Source organism: Nannobrachium achirus, assembly GCF_963921795.1.
Source record: "Nannobrachium achirus genome assembly, chromosome: 24".
Lineage (NCBI taxonomy): Eukaryota > Metazoa > Chordata > Actinopteri > Myctophiformes > Myctophidae > Nannobrachium > Nannobrachium achirus.
Window position 1 is genome coordinate 32,038,194 of NC_137831.1, and position 6,368 is coordinate 32,044,561.

A 6,368-nucleotide genomic window follows, 5' to 3' on the forward strand; every position below is an offset into this window, starting at 1 on the left:
CCCCTCCTCTGACACTCATTATTAAATATATTAAATTAATGTAACTACATTATAAACACTACACTAACTATAGAAACTATCTCAAACTGTGGTACGCGTACCACCGGTGGTACGTGAGGCCCCCTCTGGTGGTATGCAAGGACTCTCCCCAAAAAACAAGAAGGGGACTGAGATAATATAATTTTTAAAACATAATATTATAGGCTACTATCGAAATACTGCGGCTATTGGCTATTAATAATTAGCTATCAGTGCCGGGACCTGTTCGATATCCATGCATGATTTGATGCATTTTGTTCCAAAAATGTGTTTTGCAAAAGTCAAGCTCCTGGTGGCGAAACAGGCCAATGTGAAAAGGGTCGCATTTGTTGCTTGACCTAGTGGGAATATGTGTTCAAAATGTCATGGACAACGCAGGATGTGTTCATGATTTGAGGCATGATTTGAGGCATTTTGTTCAAAACGGACCAATCCTGCAAACTTTGGAAGCCAATGTTGGCCAATTAGGATAGAATATGAAATATCTGAACAATCGGTTGTGATCACATCAATAGAGATACTGTGTACTGACACAGTATGTTGATACAATCTGAAGGAGTAATATCAAAGAATGTGTTTTACATAAGTGGGCCTCCTGGTGCCGCTATAAAATGGCAGATGTGAACTACTTCTCCATTCGTAATAAACAATATCCAAACAAAAACATGGATTCTGGCAAAGGACACCTATTAAGAGTGAGTTTAGAGCTACAATCTATTTAGGTTTGTTTCGCTGGTGGATGTAAACAGACCTGCTTTGCGTGACGTAACTTCTCTTAACCGCAGCACTTCTGCCACTTCAGTTATGCAGTCCACAGTGGATATTGTGGCCACGGTGGATTTGAGGCATTTTGTTCAAAACTGAGCAATCCTGCACAGGAAGAACGGACGGACACACACACACACACACGGACGGACGGACAAGGGCGAAAACAACAAAGCAACACTTATCATTTAATGTGGACACTTACAGCTTTAAGTACAATGACATACAAGACAATGTATGAAATTATAGAGCTCTGACACTCATTATTTACTTATTTAACATAACTAATGTAACTAAATTATAAACACTTACCTACAGTACATAACTATATACTTATTAAACATATTAAACCAAACTAATGTACTCACCCATGTTGTCTCATGTTGTTCTGTGTTGTTTGTAAAATACAGTCTGACTCTGAACAAACTTACTTCCTGTTCTACTCCGACACACACACACACACACACACACACACACACACACACACACACACACACACACACACACACACACACACACACACACACACACACACACACACACACACACACACTGTCATTACTAAGCCACTCCCCTCATCCACAAGACCGCTCCTTCGTACTTTTCCTCCACCTCTCCCCTCAGGTAGAGGAGAGAGAGGGGGGGGGGGGGGGGGGGGGAGAGATTGTCTCTCTCTTGATTTAATCCTTTATTATTTATTAAGTGATGACACCTCACCTAAACCCTATAACAACACATTAAAAACCACCTGCTGTATGGGGGCTGAGACATGGACCCTCACAGCAGGAAAGGGCCCTGGATGAAGTCTATACACAAGAATGCTACGAATAGCACAAGGTGTCAGAAGGGAGAACCACATCCTGAAACCTGGTCTTCTACGGGAGTCGGGTATACCTACCATGGGTCACAGACAAGCTGGGCACTGGGCTGGGCACTGTGTCAGACACCAAGCAACCCAACACTGTGGGAGCCAATCCAGGACAACGTCAGGAAAGGCAAGAAGTGCATCACTTTATTCAAAGGCTTTTCGGAGTCAGTGTGAATATTATGTTGACTTTCTACAGGGTTAGTATAGAATCCATCTTAATAAGACAAGCTCGGAATATCTTATCCGACCCCTTGCATGCTATTGAACCCAGAGTACGATACTGCCATCACAAAATGTGGGTATAATAGATATAAACACTCATTTGTTCCTCTGTCAATCGAAATGCTTAATCAAAATGCTAAATGACAGTAGGCCTATGACAAATAACAAGCAGAACTGACAAAATATTGACCGACTGAAATCTCATCAGTGTACTGTGTGGGTATGTTTGCTAATACCCGAGGAGTCAAGACACGCCCCCTCATTAATGTTTGAACAAATACAGGTGAGAAAATACAGCGATATAGAAATACATTAATAAATACATACAGAAATAGGGAAATGTATTTGGGCCAGTCACAACTCCCTGCAACAAAACCGTTTTAAGGCCAGTCCACACCAATGCAAGTCCTTGCAAGTTGCAACTGCCATTGGGGATAATGGATGAAAGTAGTTGCAACTTGCAAGTAGTTGCGTGTCGCAAATCATTGGTGTGGACTGGCCTTTAATTTGGCGACTGTAATTATTAATAAAGTTAAATAAATATGGATATGGATAAATCCATAACCAAAATAAGACAGAGATGAGCCAAAGGACTATCAATCAATTGCTGTATTTGAAGAGAGTCAGACAAGGAGACAAACAGCTGAGCATACCACCCTAGTGGCAGCTTGATAATTCTCTCTCTTCCAAGATGGAAGTTAACATACAGTATATAAGGATACAGTATATGACAGAATATGATCGTGGGACTCATTGATTCGTTCCCATATCATAACAAGAAGACAGAGACACGTAGTGTTGGTAACTTTCCACTAGTGACATACAGTATAACATGATTTCGTAGGACCGGTAATCTATTAGCCTGAACTTACAGTATGCGACCAAAATGTGGTCTCCTATACTGTAAGTTCAGTTCATAATATATAACCTTATATGGTCATATGAGCCTCATACACAAATCATACAATTATGTATCATTCATATCTAACAGCGACAATAACAAGATATAAACCTGTGGCATCCTTTAAGTAGTAATTGCAAATTGGCAAACAGCCCAAACACAAACTAGAAGGCAGTTGAATTAAGAGTAGATTTATTGAAATGGAACAGAGCAGTCATGCTGTACAAAGACATCTAGTAATAACAGCAGAGAAACAAAAGTGCAAGTTTAAGTAATTTGTTCAGACAGATTGACAATAGCGCCGTGCCAAGTTAGCACCTGGGCTTCTAGAAGAAAACAGCGCTGATTCCACTAAAAAGCTGCATTAAATACATCTCATTGTGTAAACCATAGTGTACAGCTAAGCCGCAAACAGAATAGAGCAAACACCTTGGGAAGATGAGATGCTAAGAAAATGCACATAATTGGATCCAAAACAATTTACAATGTGCATTAAGATTTCCCCACAGCAAAACCAACCAATGCCAAGGACACTTTGACATAATGTGTCCTTGAAGTTGGAGCAGAAGAAAACAGTGCTTTCCATATATCGGCCCGCTCTCATTTACCAAGGTGTCTACTTTATGTTGGCTGCAGAGACATGCTACAACAGGGGCCTTCAATGTTTTTCAGTCCAACTTAAGGACTCATAGATTTCAAAGATACAATAGCAGACTTGTTTGACAGGACTACCGATGTGTAGAGTTGTGTTGGATTCACGTTAATGTTTTCAGACAGTTAACCACTTTTTACCCCATACACCAAATCTCTTTGCCGATCTACAAGCTTGTAGATCTGCTATTTTCGGCTAATGTTCCACCAGAATAGGGATGCTATGATTCAAGTGGCTAATGTAAAAAATAAAAATAAAAACTCCTGAGGACCCCTTATGGGTCCCGGACGCCCCGTTGAAGACCCCTGTGCCAAAGCACAATGTTCATGATTTCAAATTAAAGTAGCCAGGGTTGGTTAGAACAATTCCTCAGACCGGCTGGGAAGATGCTGCTTCTCTCGTCAGGGAGTTAGTTCACCTGATGTCCTCCTCATCATTCTAGCTCTAAAGCAGGTACTTGTTAGACACGATGCAATGGAAAAACAGCAGTAATGTTGTCGAGTTAAGAGCCATCTTAGAGCTGGGCGATATGGACAAAATCTAATATCACTATTTTAGAACAGATACCTCAATGTCAATATTGTTACAATAATATCGTATTGTGTTTGTGATGGATATTTAAAAATGTGTTAAAAAGTACTTATCTAAAAGCTCACAATCTTTTGCATATCTTTTGCCATTTCTGATTATTTGACAGAAATAATCAAACAAGGCTTAAGTGATTAAAACTAATATTGTAAGCTGTAGCATGGCCACCATGTTGGATACAGCAACCCACTCTCTTGCATATCCATTTTAGTCTATTATATAGCATGTGTGGAAGATTGATACTGTTGTCATGTCATTATATTATTCGTTTAAATTGCTTGGTAATTGCTGTATTGTTTTACAGTAAGATAAAAAATACATCAACATGGAATATGACAATATTAATGGGCATGTGATCTAAAAGGGTTAAAAAAAAAAAATTTCATTTTAGCTCACTCCCTGAAATAGAGCTAGCATGACAAAGATGGCAGGTCAATTAACTCCCTGATAAAAGAAAGGCTGCATTATTACTCCATTGGAATATAAGATGACTTAATACAATGTACATGCATGCCGTCTCCTGTAATGTATTAGGCTAAGGCTTTGTTCAGACTGCAAATAAGATCTTTCAAGACTTTAAAAGTGATCAGATATATTTGTGTACTCAATACATCATAGACCTAACTACATTGGATGCTGTGGTAACGAAATACAACATGTATTTGCATTTGAGTAATGCTTGACATATCTATCAAGTATATACTGTATGTACTCTCATCCAAAAGATTTCAGATTTGGCCCACCAGTCTGAACATAGTATATGTGTCATATTCTGTTCTACTGGCTGGTTGGTAGATAAAGTATTCACCAAGCAATAAGATGAGCAGATGGACAGTAGGGGCCCTGCAGACCAGCTGCACTCATTTACAACACTGATTCTTAACTCTGCCACCACGGCTGCTTTATATTCTACCACATAGTTAATTACAGTTTACAGTTTAGGCATTTAGCAGACACTTTTAATCCACCTGGTGTCATTGGAATGCTGTATTACTGCTGTTAACATTCTGGTAGAATAGAACACCAGCAGTAAGAAGTCTTGAGGTGCAGAGTTCAGAATTCTAGATGAGTTCAAGGGGTTTGCAGGCCCAAGCGGGGCCTGTTGGTAAGTACTCTCTTCATAGCAGCAGAGTAGGCTACTTGGTAAGTAATACTTACCAACCAAATATATTTAGAGCAAGACATTCGCCAACCAATTAGATGGAAGCTAATTACAAGAAACCAATGATCTTTGTCCCCCAATACTTCATCAGCTCTGTGGTGCTCCAGCTAATACAGTACTGTCTGTATGGAACTTGACTGGCTGGTTCACTCTCAGTTCATCGTTTATCTGAAGTCCAAACTTACTGCAGATCATTGATCAACCAATGTGCTCTTATTAGCAAATTAATTGTAGTTTGTACATTCGCTGATGCACTCTTCCCCTCTCGGGTCTTGCTTGTGTGCAACTGTACTAATGCTTCATTTATTGTAGATTGGTTATCGGGCGAGTATAAGTCAGGATTTTGTGTGATTACTGTGCAGTGTGCATCATCTATGGCTGTGCAATGAGTTTATTTTCCTTCTTGTTACTTTTCCCCTTCAAACCAGCATTCTTCACCAATGCTTTTCTATCCCAATAGTTTAAATTATATTCACCTGGTAAGCTAGCTAGTCATATCCTGTGGTGAGACAAATACACACCCCATTTGTATAAGTTATATTGTATTAACAATTTAACATACTCTATACAGATAGGAAAAAAGTTACATAATGCCGCTTTAAGGTAAAGGGGGAATGTTAATTAACACAGCAATAACAATCATACAGCTTCAAACAATACACAAAACGAGAGAGATTCAAGACAGGTTTATCTGCCACTCATGCTACAATGAAAAAATAACTATTACAATTAAAGAAGCAGCGATAATTTTGGACATTATCTAATAACCGATTAATGGACAAATCAATCGATACCAATATTGCAATACAAGCATCCAGTAGGATTTATTTACACCTGTTATACAGTAACTGATTGTGGGTGGCACAATATTTTGGAAAGCAACGAAATGGTCAGAAACCTACCTAAATACGGTAAATACATTTCTGATGCCTATGTAATTTCTTTTTTAAGGGAAGACACTTGCGAACACAAATCATTTTCAATAGTGTTCAGAGACGTTGTTGAAAAAACACATGTATGTGGAATGGTTGGTTATTGTGAAAAGTATAACAGTGAAAGATTATATAAAAAAATAACCTTTTCTTTCATTGAGAAAGTTACATAGTATATCATTAAAACAATTCCAGCTTGTTTGCTTTATAATTTTCAACAATAAAGATGAGACAGATTA